Raw genomic sequence first — 19690 nt, 5'->3', positions numbered from 1 at the left:
GTAGAGACGGGGTTTCGCCATGTTGGCCAGGCTGGTTTTGAACTTTTGACCTCAGGTGATCCACCCGCCTCAGCCTCCCAGCGTGAGCCACCACGCCTGTCCCTGTCTGGCCAGTTCTTGAAAGGCTCCTGTTTCTAGATCACACTCTGCTCTGCAGGACACAGTCTGTCCCCTGGGGCTTCTCCCAAGCAGGGAAGTCTGTGCAGGGGTGTTCTGGAAGCCACAGCAGAGGCAGCAGGCCTGGGCATGGTCCTGCAGGGTGAGTGGGAGACAAGGGTCTGTGGGGACGGTTATGTCAGCCACTCTGCACCACCACAGGGCCCTGACTTCCTGGAGAGCTTGGGAACAGGCTCTTGTCCCCCTGGCCCCTCTCGCCCGCCGACCAGAAATTGGGTCCCAGGCATTGAGTAACCTGCCCGAAGCCCTGTCTGTTGGGTGGTGGCAGTGACTGGGGTCCTAACACCACCCCAAGGCCATGTGCAGAGACCTTTGCTCCAACACTCGGGCTGGGGGGTGGGTTGGGGCTGGGGGAGCCACACACTCTGGACCTACAGGTGCTGCCTGTGCAAGGCGCGTCCCGCCCTGGAGCAGGCCGGTGGGAGTGGCAGCTAGGGACCCGGAGGCGGCACCTGCTCCCCGCTGGTCCCCACCCACCACGGCCTCATCACCAGGGCTCGTGCCTCCTTGAGGACGTCCTCTCTCGCTCAGCCCTGCACTGAATGGCCCTTCAGGGTTTTCCTCGTGTTCGTGTCATCCCTCATTCCAGTCACTGCAGCCTGGGCCCTGGGAGGGTCAGAGGCCGGAAAGCACGTCTGGAGGCTCTTGACAAGGTCCTTAGAGGGTGGGCAGGCGCGGGGGTCAGCCAGGCCGGGGACAGCAGCAGCGCCTGCCGTGGGACACGTGGGTGCACAGAGGCTGGGTGGGTGTGGCCGGGGCGGGGGCACAGCAGAGAACGGAGGGCCAAGATTTGAGAACAGCCTTGGCCTCGAGGCCCCTGTGTCCCCAGAATGACAAAGCCACTTTGTGCCCAAAGCTTCCTGTGGCTGCAGCCACCAACGTCCACAAGCTGTGGCCACTGAGAGCAACACAGATGCAGACTCAGGCTCACTGGGCTAAAATCCAGGATTTGGCCGGGCTGCGCTCCCCTGGACAGACCCTTTCTCAGCTGTTCCAGCTCCCAGAGGCAGCCTGCGGCCCATGGCTCCAGCCCCTCCCTCTCTCTTCAGAGCCAGCAGTGGCTGGTCCAGTCCTCACCTCCTCACTGAGCCAGACCCCCCTGCCTCCCTCCTCCACTTTTTTTTTTTGAGAGGGTCTCACTGTCACCCAGGCTGGAGTGCAGGGGTGTGATCATGACCACTGCAGCTTTGACCTACTAGGCTCAAGCAATCCTCCCACCTCAGCCTCCTGAGTAGCTGGGACCACAGGCATGCACCACCACACCCGGCTAATTTTTGTTTACTTTTTGTAGAGTCGAGACTCAGTCTCACTATGTTGCCCAGGCTGGCTTCGAACTCCTGGATTCAGGGGATCCTGCTGCCTCGGCTTCCCCAAGCACTGGGATTGCAGGTGTGAGCCCCACGCCATCCCCTCCTCCACTTTTAAGGAACTTATGATTACACTGGGCCCCCCTGGATGCTCCAGGGTCACCTCCCTAGTTTAAAGTCAGCTGATCCAACCTTCGTTTCATCTACAACCTGGATCCCCCGAGCTAGGTAGTCACAGGCTCCCACACTAGGATGTGGACATCATTAGGATGTGGACATCATTAGGGGACACTATGCTGCCAACCAATGCCTGTCTCCAAGCCAAAGACCCTCCCACCAGGCAGAGCCCATGAACACTCAGGGGTCTTGGGCAGCAGGTGGGTGGCACAGGGCGAGAAGGAGATGCTCAGTGGGGTTGGGGGAAGCACCGGCCCCAATGGGCCTCCCAGATCTCAGGGCCAAGGCATGGGGAGCTGGTACCATGTCCGGGTGCCTGGGGCTGCCGGTGAACAAGTCGGTCCCCCGTGACACAGCAGCTGCTCCCGAGCCCCAGCCAGGGCCAGAGCGCAGGGCACGAGCAGTTGCCATGGAATCCTGGAATTCGGCACTGAATTGCAGTTTGTTTCAGGCAGACGCCTGGCACTCACGCAGCTGCGCCGGGCGGGCTTCTGTTGAGACAGTCCTATTTTTCCCATTAGCATCAGTTTTTCTGTCAGAGACTTGAGTACAAATCGAGTGCTCGTAAACATGGGGATGGGCGAGTGGCAGAAGCCGGCCTCGGGGGAGGCGAGGGGTGAGTCAGGCCCACACCTGCCCCTGCTGCTGCCAGACCCCGCGTGGCTGTGGCGAAGGGGCCAGGCCTGGTGATACCACGTGGAGGAAGGCTCAGTCCTCCGGCGAGGGACTGATGAGGGCCGGGGTGGCCACAGGGGCTGTCCCACGGGAGTGCCCACAGGAGTGTCAGCCCCTGAGGCTGCCTGTCATGGGGGCTCCTGCTCATCGCAGCTCTCCTGGGTGGGACCACAGGCACCCGCCAGATGGGCGGCTGTGACCTCCAACACACATCTGTGCCTGGCCCCCTTCCAGGGGTCTGGCAGATCGCCCTCGCGAGGTGGCAGAGCAGTTGTCCTCTGGGGGTCTGCGTCTCAGACTCAGTTACGTCTGCGTCTCAGACTCAGTGGTCCGGAGCCCACACGTACCCAGACAGAACAGAGCCTCAGAGTCCGGCACAGACCGGGAAGGAATCCTTGAAGGACACAGGGCAGGCGGGGAGGCTGGGGGGGCCAAGCGGGGCCTCCCACATCCGCCTGTGGAAGCCCAAGCGCCAGAATCCCTGCACCCGGGCCTGAGGCTGTGTTTGGAGACAGGGCCTTTGCACGGGTGAGTACGGTGAAACCAGGTCACCGGGGTGGCCCTAATGCAATAGGACTGATGTCCTTATGAGAAGGAAGATGAGGACACAGCTGTGCACAGAGGGACGGCCACGCAAGGACGCAGCCTACCTGCCAGGGAGAGTGGTCCGGGAAGAAGATAGCCCAGAGGCTCCTCTATCTCCATGTCCAGCCTCCAGACAGAGTGGGTGGGAGGGAATACAGGCCTGCTGCTCAGGCTGCCGGGCCCACGGTGGTTTGCTAGCTGGCCCAGGGACACTGACGCCACCGTGGCACCTCCAAGCCCCAGCCTGTACCTCATCTTAACATGGGGACAGTTACCACAGGCAGGAGTGCTGTGAGCAAACAAGATCACAGAAGCTTCCAGAACGGCACGGGCACCAGGGAAGCATCTGATGGACCCTGTCCGAGGTCACACCTGAGGACTCACAACTGCAGGTGCCACAGCGGTTGGGAGTTGGGAAGAACACAGCTCAGCCAGTGCCAAGTCCCAGGGCCGCACGGTATCCACCTAGACCATCACAGGAGAGTGGACCCTGAGCTGGGCCTGGTCACCTGGTGCCACCCAGATGAGGCCATATCCTGTCGGTGGCTCCGGAGCTGGAGGAGAAAGAGCCCAACTGCCTGAGCCCTGCCCGTCCTTCCCGCTCCTCCACCTCAGGAAGGAGCCTCCTGCAGCTGTGGAGATGGCTTCCCTGCCCATCCCATCCTCCCCTGCGCATCCCGTCGGCCTGACTGCGGCCTCCTCTGCATAATGAGCCGGGGGGTCCCTCCTCCTGGGCCCCACAGTCCCCGTGCTGGCCCTGCCATGCCAGGGGCAGGAGCAACCACAGGGCTCCTGGGGCTCTGAGGCGGCATCCACTGTTGTGTGACTCAGGCACCAGTGTCCACAGAACACAGGACAAGAGTTACACGCCCAGCCCTGCCACCCCACTGTGAGGACAGAGAAGGCGTGGCGTGACCTGCTGCCTGATGGAGGGCCGAGACCATGGAGGGTGCTGTGATGAGAGCTTTGGGTGGCCTGGATGCACATACCCCCGCTGCTGCCTGGAAGTGGGGTCTCTGCTCCCCAGGGCTGGGAGGCCATGAGTTCACCTCTGTCATCGGTTGTCAGCATGACAAACCCCACTGTGCCGCTCACAGCAGGAGCCCACATCTCAGGCCAGCCCCCTCTGCCACGCCACCTGCCTCACAGCCAGAGGTGGGAACAGCAACTCTGGGGAGAACTGGTGGTGCCATGGCCACCGGGTCCCTGAGGCTCATGGAGGAGAGCGAGGCGAGGAGAGCCGTGGCGCTGGGCCCTGCCTTCAGAACCAAGCACTTGCCCTTTGCTGCTGCGGAGCTGTCCCGACGGGTGGGTGGGGGCAGGGTTGCCGCATAGCTGTGCAGAGAGCGCTCTAAATGGGGGTCTGTCCCCGGCTCCTGAGCTCATGGGTTCTGAGATGCTTGTGGCACATGATTCATTGTCTGTCTTAACAGCATCGCTGAAAGGAGAAAAGGCCCTTTGGAAATTGATTGCAGTCCCTGGATGTGTCTCTTGGAGCACAGGTCCCTCAGTTCCCACCTGGCAAACCAGGCTTCATGTCCCCAAGACAGGGCCAAGCAGCCCATGTGCTCCACCCCCTCCCCCCGCCAGCCTGCATTTCCTCCCCCATCGTCCATGCAGCCCCTGAGACACCCGCTGTCCCCGGCCCTGGGTCCTGATATGGCAGGAAATGCAGTTCAGGACCCCCCACCTCCCACCTCCTTCTCCAAAACCCAGCCCTCACTTCCCAGAAGGCCATCACTGCAGCGTCCTCCAAACAGCCTGTGGCCCCACAGGCACACTCCAAGTTTGCTTCCAGGGGCCGGGAAGTGAGGAGCCCCCAGTGCTGAGGCCAGGGACACTTGTGCAGGGCTCACAGCCACCAGCAACAGCCACCAAGGTCACTACCCAAGGCTGCTTCAGTCATCCTGCCAGGTGGCCTCCTGGGCTCAGAAGGCTGATGTCACCCACAGCTCAGCATCAGAGGGCAGATGCCATCTGATGAGGTCAGAAGAGCTGCCCAGACCCCAGGACCCCCACTGAGATCCCACAGCCTGACGGGGCCAACAGAACCACAGCCGCATCTGCAGGGAGAGGCACGGGGTACCTCAAAGCTGTGGGTTCCCCTCTGGCCTCCCCTTGGAGGCTCTCCTGGCTGCCCTCCAGGGTCATCCACCATCCACCACAGGCAAGCTGGAGGGGTGGGTGGGAAGGCTTTGCCGGAGGGTCTAAGCCCCCAGGGCCCTCCAGGAAGCTCCACAGCCTCCAACCCAGGGCCAGGGGTTCCCCACATGGGGTCCCAGCCTCACCTCCCAGCAGGGGGAGGCCCAGAGAACTGCCCGCACACCCCACCAACCGCTCCCCAGTCCTGGCCCCTGCCTGGCTCACCGTGGTCAGAGTTCGCCCCACAGAGAACCAGCTCCCAACTGCCGGCCGCTTCCACCTTCAGCAGCTGCTAGGTCAACCAGGTCCCACCCTGCAGTCAACCAGGCCACACCCTGCAGTCATCCAGGTCCCACCTGCAGCCAACCAGGTCCCACCTGCAGGCAACCAGGCCCCACCCTGCAGTCAACCAGGTCCCACCTGCAGCCAACCAGGCCCCATCCTGCAGCCAACCAGGCCCCACCCTGCAGCCAACCAGGTCCCACCTGCAGCCAACCAGGTCCCACCCTGCAGCCAACCAGGCCCCACCCTGCAGTCAACCAGGCCCCACCCTGCAGCCAACCAGGTCCCACCTGCAGCCAACCAGGCCCCACCCTGCAGCGAGGGCCCCCAAACCCAGCACTGGGGGAGCCAGCCCAGAAAGCACCAGCCCCAGGGTGGCACAGGGCCTCTCACAGCCCCCCAACGAGCAGCCTGGGATCCAAAAGGTGCCAGGGAGTGCAAGAGCAAGGCACATTGGGTTTACCAGCCACAGCCCCCTCCATGCCCTCCGTGTCAGAAGGAGAAAGAAAAGGCAGCAAACGCAGACTGTGGAGCAGGACCAGCCGCCACCTGCGTGGAGCAGAGGCCCAGGTGGGCCCGGGATCTGGACCAACAGAGCCTGCCTGGGTGGCGCACACCATCCCTGTGAGAGACAAGAGCTTAAGGGCTCCCAGAAAGGCCCCCAACCACAGCAAGGAGGGGCTGGATGCAGGAGAGGCAGTTTGTCGCCGGCACGGTAGCATGACCTGCCCTGCAGGAGGAGGAGCCCCTGGGCAGTAACACAGCCGACCCCATCTTCATAATCTGAGCCCAGCTTCTCCCCTGACTGGAAGACCCAGATGAGGCACTGCTGTCGACCCAGCTGGCTAGGAAAGCCCTGACGGTGTGCAGGATGCCCATCCTCACAGCCTGTAAAGGGAGGAGACTGGGCCAGGCGCAGTGGCTCACACCTGTAATCCCAGCACTTTGGGAGGCCGAGACGGGCGGATCACGAGGTCAGGAGATCGAGACCATCCTGGCTAACATGGTGAAACCCCGTCTCTACTAAAAAATACAAAAAAACTAGCCGGGCGAGGTGGCGGGCGCCTGTAGTCCCAGCTACTCAGGAGGCTGAGGCAGGAGAATGGCGTAAACCCGGGAGGCGGAGCTTGCAGTGAGCTGAGATCTGGCCACTGCACTCCAGCCCGGGCGACAGAGCGAGACTCCATCTCAAAAAAAAAAAAAAAGAAAGAAAAAAAAGAAAATGGAAAATTGTGCAGCCACTGAGGAAAATCGTTCGGCAGTTCCTCAAGAAGTTAAGCCTGGGATCACCATTGGACCCAGCAATTCCACTCCCTGATATACACCCAAGAGAAATTACAACATGTCCATGCAGAAACTTGTACAGGAATGTTTATAGGACATTATTCATAACGGCCAAAAGGCAGAAACAACCAAAGGCGCAACAATGAAGGATAAACACAATGTAGTGTATTCATACTGTGGAATATTATGCAGCCTTGAAAAGGAAGCACTGGAGCATGCTATGATGAGGATGCCTCCTGCAAACACACGGAATAAAAGAGGCCAGATTCCAGAGGCCATATTGTGCAATTCCTTTTATATGACATATCCAGAATAGGTAAAACCATCCCAACTGCAGAAAGGACACTGGTGGCACCAGAGGGTGAGGGGAGAGGAGGAATGAGCGGTGACACTTAATATTTTTTTTTTTTTGAGACAGACTTTTGCTCTTGTTGCCCAGGCTGGAGTGCAATGGTGCAATCTCGGCTCACTGCAACTTCCACCTCCTGGGTTCAAGTGATTCTCCTGCCTCAGCCTCTCGAGTAGCTGGGATTACAGGCACCCGCCACCATGCCCAGCTAATTTTGTATTTTTAGTAGAGACAGGGTTTCTCCATGTTGGTCTTGAACTTCCGACCTCAGGTGATCCACCCGCCTCGGCCTCCCAGAGTGCTGGGATTACAAGCATGAGACACCATGCCCAGCTGATTTTGTATTTTTAGTAGAGATGGGGTTTCTTCATGTTGGTTAGGCTGGTCTCGAACTCCCGACCTCAGGTGATCCGTCCACCTCGGCCTCCCAGAGTACTGGGATTACAGGTGTGAGGCACCGCACCTGGCCCTTACTGAGTATTTTTCTGGGGTGATTAAAATGTTTTGACACCAGATAGAGATGGTGGTTGTACAATATTGTGAATACACTAAATGCCACTGAAATGTACACTTTAAAATGGTTAATGGGGCCGGGCACGGTGGCTCACGCCTGTAATTGCAACACTTTGGGAGGCCGAGGTGGGCGGATCACCTGAGGTCAGGAGTTCAAGACCAGCTTGGTCAACATGCCATCTAAGCTAAAAATACAAAAATTAGCCAGGCGTGGTGGTGCATGCCTGTCATCCCAGCTACTCGGGAAGCTGAGACAAGAGAATTGCTTGAACCTGGGAGACGGAGGTTGCAGTGAGCCAAAATTGTACTGCTGCACTCCACCCTGGACAACAGAGCAAGACTCTGTCTCAATAAATAAATAAATAATAAAATAAAATGGTTAGTTGTTAGCCAGATGTGGTGGCACAGACTGTAGTCCTAGCTACACGGAAGGCTGAGGTGAGAGGATTGCCTGGGCCCAGGAGTTGGAAGCTGCAGTAAGCTATAATTGCCACCGCACCCCAGCCTGGGTGACAGAATGAGACTCTGTCTCTAAAAAATAAAAATAAAATCAATTAGTTAATTGCATGTTATATGAATTCCACTTCTATTTTTTTATTGATAAAAATACAAACTGACACCGGAGAACGTGGCTCCGGTCGTGCCTTTGGTCCCTCCAGGTTCGAGCAAGAGGATTTGCTGTGAGAAACAGAAGTCTCTTAAGAGAGCGACCTGAGAGGGAGGGTGCCTGCTGCCTCGGTCTGAACATCGTGTCCCTCCAAACCCCCGTGGGAACTGAACCCCCAGTCTAGCGTATTAAGAGGTGGGGCCCTTTGGGGTAATTGGGTCATGAGGGCGCCTCCCCTGTGAGTGGGATTAAGGCCTGTATAAGAGGCTTCATACCTTGTCTCCCTTTTGCTCTCCTGCCTCCCGCCTTGGGGGGACACAGTGCTCAAGGCACCATTGTGGAAGCTGAGAGCCACCCTCCCCAGACACGGGACCTCCAGCACATTGACCTTGGACTTCTCAGCCTCCAGAACCGCAAGAAAGAAATGTCCATTGTTCACAAATTACCCGGTCTCTGAATTCTGTTACAGCAGCGTGAACAGACTAGGACCCGACTCGCTAAGGACTCTAAGGGACCAGAGTCATGAGACACAAATCCAGGCCTGGAACAGCCCAGAAAAACAGGCGAACATCAGGTAGACCCAGGGACCCACTGCTGTCATGGTCACGAGGCCAGCAGCCCGGCCCCCAGCTCTGTGATCCCCTCATCTCTGGGGGAAGTCACCTGGAGGGGCCCCTGTGGCCAGGACTGAGGCCTCCTGCCCACGACCACTCAGATGAGTGTGGAGGCGACTCCGGCAGCCTCCCAGGCTTGCGATGAACCCGGCCAGCAGCAGAGCTGCAGAATTCTGACTCCAGGGGCAGCCTGTGCCACACACATTCATCATCTATCACGCGCAATAAGTGACCCAAGAACTCAGCAGCTGAAAGCAGCTGACATCATCGCACACACTCTCAGGCCAGGAGACCAGCAGTGGCTCAGCAGGAAGCCGGGCTCGGGTCTCCCAGGGGTGGCCAACCAGCTGTCAGCCAAGATGGAGGCCACCGTGCCATTAATGACCCAATCTCAAAAGTGACCTGCCATCACTCTGCTCTGCCCTTGGTCACTCAGACCAACCCAGCACAGTGTGAGTGGGGACGCAAGGACCATTTGAGGGCCTGTGGCAGCCTCCTGTGGCCACGGCTGATGTGAGCTCGTCCCACCTCCCCGAGCTTCCTCCTGCCCCAAGCCTGGTCTTCTGGCCCCTTTCCTGTCTCTCTTCAAGCCATCCCGCCCAGCATCCTTCCCGAGCTTCAGATCATAGGCACAGCCCACCCAAAACACACCCTCCAGGCCCGGGCGGTCCCCCTCCTGGCTGCTCATGTCCCCTCAGGCATGTGAGCCTCCCAGTCACCTGATTCCGGCCACCACCATCCCTCCCGGGGGGGTGGGCCACTGCAGCTGCCTGCCTGGCAGTCCCAGCTCCACCCCGCACAGGCCGCTATACTCCTCCCTGCCTCGGTTTCCCCCATGGAATGCAGATGATCCCCCATCCTCCTGGAAGGCTGGCTGTGTGGGAGCTGGGGCCATGGTGTGTGTGCAGCCTGTGACCCCTGTGTCAGCCGATGTTATCTCCTAAGTGGCGTCACGTCTGCCCAGGGGCTTAGGCCAAAGGCTGACCTCGCCCCCATGCCCCTTCCCCTCAGGGCCGCTCCTGCCCATCCAGCTGCTCTCACCAGGTTGACCCATGGGCTCCAAACCTGTTTCCCTCCTGGGTGAGGGCCAAGTGCTTCTAGCTGGCCGAGAACAGGGGCGGACCAGCCCCGGGGCTGCCATGCCCCACCCACCAGCCAGTCCTGGCATTGCACTGTCACCTCGCTGGCCCTCTATCAGGGGTTCAGGCTCCTGAGATCCGATCCCATATCCTCAAGGAAGCCTTCCCTGACTACCCACCCAGCATCCCTCCACCTCAGCACCCCCTCCGTTCCCCAGTATCCCCTGTCATATGCAAACCCCATGACAAAGGGACTGCAGTTCTCAGAGCAGGGCCTGCCCATGGTAGGCGCTGAAGGAATGAATGAATATGAATGAGTGTATGAGTGAGTAAGTGAGTGGGTGAATGAGTGGGTGAAAAAGTTAATGAGCAAGTGTATGAATGGGTGGGTGGGTGAGTGGGTGGGTGAGTGGGTGGATAAGTCAAAGAATGAGTGAGTCAGTGAATAAGTCAATGAGTGAGTGAATGAATGTGTGCCTGTGTGAGTGAATGAGTGGATGAATGAATGAATGAGTGAGTGAATGAATGAATGAGTGTGTTGTGATGAATGGAGTGAATGAGTGTGTGAGGTGTGAGGAATGAGTGGTAAAATGAGACAGGATGAAATGAATGAATGAGTGAATGACTGATGGAATGTGTGTGAATGAGTGAATGAATGTGTGTGTGAATGAGTGAATGTGAGTGAATGAGTGAGTGTGAGTGAATGTGTGTGAGTGAATGAGTGAGTGGGTGAATGAATGGGTGAGATGATGAGTGAATGAATGTGTGTGTGAATGAATGTGAGTGAATGAGTGTATGTGAGTGAATGAGTGGGTGAATGAGAGGATGAATGAATGAGTGACTGAGTGAGGGAGTGGGTGAGTGAATGAATGAATGAGGGAGGGAGGGAATGAATGAGTGAGTCAGTGAGGGATGGAGACACGGAGTGAGGGAGTTAAAGAGCGGATGAATGAATGAATCAATGAGTAAGTGAATGAATGAGTGAATGAGTGAGCCAGTGAGGGATGGAGGCAGTTAATGAGCAGGTGAATGAATGAGTGACTGAGTGAGAGAGGGAATGAATGAGTGAGAGAGGGAATGAATGAGTGCGTGGGTCAGTGAGGGACAGAGGTAGTGAAGGAGTTAGTAAGCAGGTGAATGAATGAGTGAATAAGGAAGTGAGTGAATGAGAGGTGAATGAATGAATGAGGGAGGAAGTGAACGCGCAGGTGAATGAATGAATGAAGGAACGAGTGAAGCGGGAGGGAGGAGCAGGTGAATAAATGGATGAGAGAATGTGTAAGGGAGCGGCTTCATCAAGCCCCGCAGGTCCCGCGGCCACAGGGCCTCCCGCTCCCCGCCCCGTCTCTGCTGCCGTCCGGGCAGGAGCCTGCACCGCGGAGGGTCCGCGAGGACTCCGGGGCGGCCTGCCGGGGTCTGCGGGTCTCTGCCGCAGGGGTGTGGGGTCTGGCCTCCTCCGGGCTGAGGTCCTCCCACCCGGGTCTGCGGCCCGCCCGCCGGGGTCCGGGTCTCTCCCTCCCTCCGGGGCCTGGGAGCCGCCCCAGCGGCTTCCCCAGCGGCTTCCGGTCCTGCAGCGCCACCGCGTGGCCGCCGCCGCCGCTGCTCCTTCCTCTGGCGCGGGGGTGCGCTGCGGCCCGGGGGCGGGACCGGCTGCTGCGACGTCAGCCCCGAGGCCCCGCGCCACCCCTTCCTGCCCCGTTCCTACCGCAGCTCTCAAGCACCCAAAAGATGTCTTCACCCTTAACCCCCTGCAACCCAGCGCCCCCACTCCAAGGGTCCCTGAGGGTCCCCACCGGGCAGGATCTTCCCTCTGGGCCACCCGGGGCCTCGTCTGGGAGCAGCCCCGTCCTCCCCGGCGCTGGCGCCAGCCCCTCCAGGGACACCTCTTCCCCAGGCCGCCCACTGCCACGCCCCAGGGAGTGTCTGCAGCCGCGGGTCCCTCCAACCCCGCACTTCCGTGCGGCTCCAGCACCTCCCCGGCTCCCGCCCATGCCTTGGGGGTTTGCTTCTTTTGACTTCTTCCAGAATGTTCCTCAGGCTCATCATGTTCTCTGCTCCCTGCGTCACCACTGCTTAGTCTGACCCTGAAGATCCCACTAGGAGCGTGGAGAAGGTGGCAGCTCCCCCACATCGCCTGGGCCCCACCGATGCGGGGCACCTGCGAGGACAGGTGCAGTCCCCACTTCATGATCCCAGGGTCTCCTGGCCCAAGCCAGGCGTCAGCACGCAGCTCAGGCAGGTCCCCTGCGACACAGCGAAAGACCCTTTCCCTCCCTCCACGCTTCTCGGCCCCACCTTCCCTCCCTCCCGACTAGGCATGGGCTCAGGCATGGGTGCTACTCCCAGGCCCGGTAACCACAGGTCTTTACCTGCCCTGGCTGCAGCTGACTAGGCTGGGATTGGAAGGCGGAGAAGGAGGGCTGCCCTCTCCATCTGTGGGCCCTCCGGCCCTAGGAGGAAGCTGGCCAGGTGGTCAGGGAAGAGGAGATGAGGGACAGAGAGTGGGAGGCCTTCCTCCATTGGTGACTGCATTGGTCAGTTCCTGCACCCAGAAGGCCTGGGGCCACCTCCGTGGAGTGGAGCCACCAGCACCACTGCCAGAGGCTGGTGGACACCTGGGCAGAGAGAACAATTGGATGATGATGTCATGTTGACATCATTGGCCTCACAGGAACCACATCTCACCGGCTGCCTCCCCGTTTGTGTGTCATTTGAAGGCCACCCCAAATGTCACCTCCTAATTGGAACCTTCCTGGACCCCCCCCCAGCCTTCCCATCTCGTGTTCCAGGCGGGCTGTGGGCAGCTTGGCCCCATGCTGCCTGCTGAGGGATCCCGGGCGAGTGTTCCCAGCAGGAAGGGCTCTTGTGAGATGGGGGCAGTGGGAGAGGAGTAGAATCCGTGTCCTTGTTCCTGACTCTGGCCCACGTGAGGTCTTGCCGTGGCGGGTGGGCATTTTCACACTGGTGCTGGGGGCAGCTGTGGTCATCACCAAGGGTTTCCTGTGGTCCCTGCAACCTCCCACCTCTAAACACTCGCCATGTTCCCGAGATCCAGGGATGGGACTCCCCGGCCTTCATTCCTCCAACTCTTAATGATTTTTGAAGGACTTAATCCTTGTATTAAATACCTCCCTTCTTGAAATGCCCAGAGGGGTTCCTATTTTCCGGGGCAAAGCTTAGGTGCCGACCTCGTTGCTGTGTTAAGGGCAGATTGTGCCTCCCCAAAACTCACAGGCTGAAGTCCTGCCCCCTAGCGCTGCAGAATGGGACCTCAGTTGGAGATGGCGTCATTGCAGATGTAATTAGTTAAGATAGGTGGTGCTGGGGCAGTTTCCTCCATATAACCTATATTGTCCTTATAAAAAGGTAACATTTGGACACAGTCATAACACGAGAGAACACGCTGGAAAGATGAAGGCAGAGAACAGGGTGATGTTTCTCCAAACCAAGGAACACCGAAGGCTGCCCACAATCACCAGGGCCAGGGGGAGGCACGGGCCGCCTTCCCCTCGGAGCCTCAGAAGGAATGCCCCCTGCTGCCTGCAAGGACCGGGGACAGACTGGCAATTTCCGACAGCGGGGGAAAGATGACATCTTTAAAATCACACACAAGAGCCCTGCAGTCTCAGTTCAAGTCAGAGGGAGAAAATCAGAAAGCAAGGAGGACCAGCGAAGAAAATCTTCTGGTAGCAAGACCGTGGCATCTGAAAATGATTCCCCAAGTTTTACCCTACAGCTTGGAGGATTACAATGGAAATTAAATTCTCAGCCTCCCCAGGTAACCTGTGTGAACCTTAGAGCAGGGCAGGGGGAAGTGGGGTTGGAAGGAGCTGAGGGGTAACCCTGACCCCCTGCCCAGGGCGTCCCATTCAGCCTTGCTTGCCGGCAGAAGCCGCCCTCCTCCCTGTCTGAGGCAGCTCCCACCCTGGGAGACCTCGCCTGAAGCACTTGCCTGCGGCAGGAGGCTGATTCTCCTTGAGATCCAGGCCCATCACCCCTGGTTGCCTCTAACCCCATAACTGGAGTGAGCTCCCAGCTGACTCCAGGGAGAAAAGTAAAAACCTGCCACACCCCAAGTTTATCACGATTTTGCTAATTCAAACTGGAGACTAGTGGTAAGCGTGGATCCCACTGTCTGGGCGACTGTGCACTCCAGGGACTCTGGGCTTAATTGTCTGAGCATCTGTGAGAAACCAGAGCAGTTCGCTCTATTTCTTGCTGGAAACTTGGACTTGGACGGGCACGGTGGCTCACACCTGTAATCCCAGCATTTTGGGAGGCTGACGCAGGCAAATCACCTGAAGTCAGGAGTTCGAGACCAGCTTGGCCAACACGGCGAAACCCAGTCTCTATTAAAAATACAAAAAGTTAGCTGGGCATGGTGGTGGGCGCCTGTAATCCCAGCTACTCAGGAGGCTGAGGCAGGAGAATCGCTTGAACCCAGGAGGCAGAGGTTGCAGGGAGCCGAGATCACGCCATTGCACTCCAGCCTGGGCAACAGAACGAGACTGTCTCAAAAAAAAAAAGAAAGAAAGAAAGCTGGACTTAACAGTGGCCCAGCTGAGATGCCAGGGTTTTCTCGGTAGAGCACAGAGAGAAGAATCTAACGGCATAGAGAGCCAGGAATGTCAAATGGATTCGTCAGATGCAACCCACTGGCTGTCCCTCATCATATCCCCAAAACATTCCCTTTACAAAGGCCTGCGACTTGCCCACAAGGAGCCTCTGAGCTCTGCAGGCCACAGACGACAGAGATACCGCCAACAAGACTGCGTCCCCTGATCTCTCACGGGACCCTGGAGTGGCAAAGACCAACAGTCTGAGATGGGGCGGGCTTGGTGACGGAAGGGGCGGGCCAGCTGAGAGCAGAGTGCCGCAGGGGTCAGGGCCCTTGGCCAATGGGTCAAGCATCCCCAGAACTGAAAAAGATGGACAGTCTATGAAAGCTTAAATTGATCATTTTTTTAAAAGTCAGGTCAGGCACGGAGGCTCTTGCCTATAATCCCAGCGCTTTGGGAGGATGAGGACTGAGGATCACTTGAGATCAGGAGTTTGAGACCCACCTCAGCAACATAATGAGACCCCCCCCCATCTCTACAAAAGATACGCAAATTAGCCAAGTGTGCTTGTGCGCACCTGTGGTCCCAGCTACTTGGGAGGCTGAGTAGGACAGATCACCTGAGCCCAGGAGGTCAAGGCTGCAGTGAGCTGTAACGGCACCACTGCACTCTAGCCTGGCCAACAGTGAGAACTGTCTCACACACACACACACACACACACACACACACACAATAACAAACCCAGGTCTAGGCCAGGCGCAGGGGCTCACACCTGTAATCCCAGCACTTCGGGAGGCCAAGGTGGGTGGATCACCTGAGGTCAGGAGTTCGAGACCAGTCTGGCCAACATGGTGAGACCCCCCCATCTCTACTAAAAATACAAAATATTACCCAGGTGTGGTGGCTCATGCCTGTAATTCCAGCTACTCGGGAGGCTGAGGCACGAGAATCACTTGAACCTGGGAGGCAGAGGCTGCAGTGAGCCAAGATTATGCCACTGCACTCCAGCCTGGGTGACAGAGCAAGACTGTTTCACAAAAAAAAAAAAAAAAAAGAAAGAAAAAAGAAAAAAACCAGACCTGCCATGAGATACCTTAATGGAGAGTGGCGACCCCTCGCCAGTTCCCCGGCCCGACCAGTCCCAGGACTGGGCCCCCAAATAAAGGGGCGAACATGCCTCTCCATGGAAGGGTAGACGCCGGTGCCTTCAAATCTCCCCTCTGCCTTCTCTAAGCACCTACAACCATTGCTCTGGTCATCTTTTGCTGTGTAACAAATCACTCCAAAACTCAGTGGCTTAAAACAATAACAAACACTTATTTTGCTCACAAATCTGTGATTTAGGCAAAGTACACCAGAGAAGGCTGGTCTCTGCTCCATGTGACATCAGCTGGAGTGGCTCAGCTGATGAGGGGACTAGAACATTCCCTTCTAGGAAGGCTCGTCCCATGCCTGGCCAGGTGGTGCCAACGGGCAGTTCCTGCCATGGGGGCTTCTCCGGGAGCTGCTTGGCTCCTCCTGACTTGGTGGCTGAGTTCCAAGAACCAGAATCCAGGAGACACCAGGTAGACACTGTGTCTTTAGTTTAGTTTAGTTTAGTTTTTTGAGATAGAGTCTCACTGTGTCGTGCAGGCTGGAGTGCAATGGCGCAATCTTAACTCACTACAACCTCCTCCTCCCAGGTTCAAGCAATTCTCCTGCCTCAGCCTCCCAAGTAGCTGGGACTACAGATGTGCACCACCACGTCAGCTAATTCTTGTATTTTTAGTAGAGACGGGGTTTCACCATGTTTGCCAGGATGGTCTTGAACCCCTGACCTTGAGTGATCTGTCCGTCACGGCCTCCTAAAGTGCTGGGATTACAGGCATGAGCCACCATGCCCAGCCATCTTTTTTTTCTTTTTAAATAGGGATGGGGGGGGTCTCACTGAGTTGCCCAGGCTGGTCTTGAACTCCTGAGCTCAAACAGTCCTCCTGCCTCAGCCTCCCAAAGTGCTGGGATTACAGGTGTGAACCACCACGCCCAGCTTTGTGTCATCTTTTATGACCTGGTCTTGGAAGTGACATGGCACCACTGCTGCCATAATTAAAGGCTCAGCGGTGTGCCACTGTCACCCCTCAGCTCCAAATTCACCCTCCCTAGGCCTGCTTTGTGCTGGTGGAGCTGCACCTTGTAAACATTTCTCCTCTACTGGCTGGCTCAGCGTCAGGCTTTGACAGGAGAGGGCGCTGGAGGTTGCAGCAAGGCCTGGCAGAGAAAGGGGCCTCCCTGTCTGGCCCCTTCCTTGCTGAAGCTGCCAGTGGCTACGTGTGCGGGTGACTCCTCCGTGAGTCTCCACCACCCATGTGCTGCTTCTCGCAGACACCGCCCGTCTGTCGCACTCCCCAGCAAGATTCTCAAGCACCTGGCAGGAGTTTCTGCTGGAAAAGCTCTGGCCCAGATGCACCCCTCAGCGAGTTTCTCGGCCAACAGGTGGGCTCCCCACGGACAGCTAGGCTCTCGCCCTGCAGGAACTTCCTCCACCGCGGGCAGGGGCAGCCTGCAGGTTCCAGCAGAGCCCAGGGCAACTTCCTCCACCGCGGGCAGGGGCAGCCTGCAGGGTCCAGCAGAGCCCGGGGCAACTTCCTCCACCGCGGGCAGGGGCAGCCTGCAGGGTCCAGCAGAGCCCGGGGCAACTTCCTCCACCGCGGGCAGGGGCAGCCTGTAGGGTCCAGCAGAGCCAGGCCCAGCCTTGCGGCCGGATATTCTTCCAGGTTCTTGGTTTCTTCCCGTGTGCTCCCTGTCTGTCCTAGAAACATGCGCTGCTTCTGGCACTGCTATTCCTGTATTCCTCCGAGTTCTCTTGTAACCTTTTAATAGTGACACATCTTTTTCTAGTTGATGATTCTTTATCTTGAATGTTCCTGTTCAAATGACTGGTGTGGTTTCTGTCTCCTGCCTGGAACCTCATGGTACAGAATCAGCACGAGGAGGGTCCCAGCAGGGCATCTGGGGACTGTTTGCATCGTCCCTAGGGTGTGAACGCCCGGCTGAGCTTCCTGCCAATGGGAAACGGGGTGCCAGGCCCCACTTCGAAGTGGATTTGCTGTGGCCTCTGGTTGGGTGAAAGAAAGGGCTGGATGAAGCTGGTGCCGGGGCGCCCAAGCGGCTGCTGCCCTTCAGAGCAGAACAGCAAAGATGCCCCAGGACTGCGGACTGGGGGTTCCTCCTCCACGCACTGGGTGTTCACAGCAATCAGATGGCTGGCAGGAGCAGCTCCTCCCAGACCTCGGGGCAGCTGAGAGGCAGAGAATGTTCGTGGCAGCCCCCACAGGAGCTGCTGTTTCTTGTCCCTACAGGACTGACATTGCTGAAAATCAAACACAATGTTCAGTCCTGTGCGTCACCTGATCACAGTGTCAGCTGAGCGCACAGCCTTGCCGGTGTCCTCACTTGAGAGGCAGAACGCTGACAGGACGGCACCCCTCACCCAGAGGGGAGGCGGTGCCCGGAACCCCGCAGAACTCACCATCTGCTCCTGCCAGGGTGCCCCGAGGCTCCCTTGCCAGTGGGAATGGTGGTGGCTGGGGTTGCTGATGCTCCTGAGTTTGCAAACCCTCTCAGCCCACCTGTGAGACCCTCGCGAGAGGTTACCTGTCCTTCCCAAGCCAGCACAGCAGCCACCTCCTGTTGCCACGAGGCCTACAATTAGCATCAAACCTTAGCGATCCGGGACAGCGCGACACAGGAGACAATAGCTCATGCGGGGGCTTGGGAATTTTTTCCGTAAGAGACTAAACAGCGCTCGTGCGCGGTGGCTCATGCCTGTAATCCCAGCACTTTGGGAGACCGAGGTGGGCAGATCACCTGAGGTCAGAAGTTTGTGATCAGCCTGGTCAACATGGTGAAACTCTATCTCTACCAAAAATACAAAAAAAAAAAAATTAGCTGGGCATAGTGTTAGGTGCCTGTAATCTCAGCTACTCAGGAGGCTGAGGCAGGAGAATCCCTTGAACCCGGGAGGCAGAGCTTGCAGTGAGCTGAGATCGCACCACTGCACTCCAGCCTGGGTGACAGAGTGAGACTCTGTCTCAAAAAAAAAAAAAAAAAAAAAAAAAATCAAACAGTAAATATCAGGCTCCGTGAGCCACACGCAGCCTCTGGCCACCTCGCTCGGCCTCTGGCCACCTCGCTCTCACTCTTCTCCTTCTCCCTCCTCCGTTCCTCCGCCTTTTTGGTGTTGTTAGTGTGTGTGTGTGTGTGTGTGTTTACAATCCTTAAGAAATGTAAAATCCACTCTTAACTCAAAGGCTGTACAAAAAAATAGATTCCAGGCCGGATGTGGCCCACAGGCTGTAGTTTGGCAAACCGTGGCTTACATGCTACAAGAATTCAGAGATATTTCAGACAGATATTGCTGGGAACCTGGGGAGAACCTGTGGGAGTGGATTCGGGGGTTGGACTGAGAACGCCGAATCGGAACGCTAGAGGGGGCTGAAGTCCCTGATCTGGGGGCCTTGCTGGCTCTGCCGGGTCTGCAGCTGCAGCCACAGCTGAGAGCTCCCTTGTGTGACAGCTGAAGCTCAGACCCAGAGGGTCACGAGTCCAAGACCCCAGAGCCTCCATGGCCTGCTGTGGAGGAGAGAATCCGAAGGTCCAAGGACAGGGGCAATCCGTGAGTGTGACCTGCACGCCCACACTCAGCCATGCCCCGCAGGTTCAGGAGCACCACCTTCCGGGACGTGAGCAACACCCGGGCGAGGGGGGCCCCTGCACCCTGAAAAGTCCTGCTACTGCTCTCCTTCGCAGGCCAAGTGTGACTGCGGGGAGAGGGGTGCCCCGACTGAGATGGACTCCTTGATCTCCATGGGGTGACGCATCCCAGAGCAGCAGCAGGACAGGAGGCACCTGCCGCCGTCAAGTCCCATGCGGGCTGTGTGCGCCAGCGGCGGCAGGAGGAACTGGCGCTCAGGGTGCCCTGGCCTGCAGGGGCCTCCGGAGAATCACAGTGCCCCGATGAAACAAAGAGTTGGCGGACTAGAGTGCCGTTTGTCTTACGCAACAGAAACAAAACTCTGGGTCTGGGGGCCAAACCTGACTTGAGTCACCACAGTGGACAGCCACGGCCTCTCACCAGTTTCCAGGCTGAGCCAATTCACAGACCTGGAGCCCTTGAGTGGGGGGCAGGTTCCTTGAGGGAGACCCCTGGAGCATTGCTGCAAGGAGTACAGCAGCAAACCCACCGGAAGGCTCCCCCTAAGGGACCTGCACCTGGTTACCAAAGTAACATGTAACAGGGGGAGGGAAATACTCAAGCGTGTCAGGAATGACAAGACACTGGCATCAAATGGATTCCAATTT

At 57.8% G+C, this 19690-nt stretch overlaps 1 pseudogene; it reads right to left on the bottom strand.

The window, feature by feature from the left end:
- Positions 1–1513: 1513 nt before the first annotated feature.
- LOC108534292 (uncharacterized) lies at positions 1514–4486 on the bottom strand (annotated as a pseudogene).
- Positions 4487–19690: the final 15204 nt, after the last annotated feature.

Source organism: Rhinopithecus bieti, unplaced genomic scaffold (genome assembly GCF_001698545.2).
Source record: "Rhinopithecus bieti isolate Rb0 unplaced genomic scaffold, ASM169854v2 scaffold_9899, whole genome shotgun sequence".
In the NCBI taxonomy this organism is placed as follows: Eukaryota; Metazoa; Chordata; class Mammalia; order Primates; family Cercopithecidae; genus Rhinopithecus; species Rhinopithecus bieti.
The sequence above is the reverse complement of the archived record's forward strand: the minus strand, read 5'-3'. Positions and strand labels throughout refer to the sequence as shown.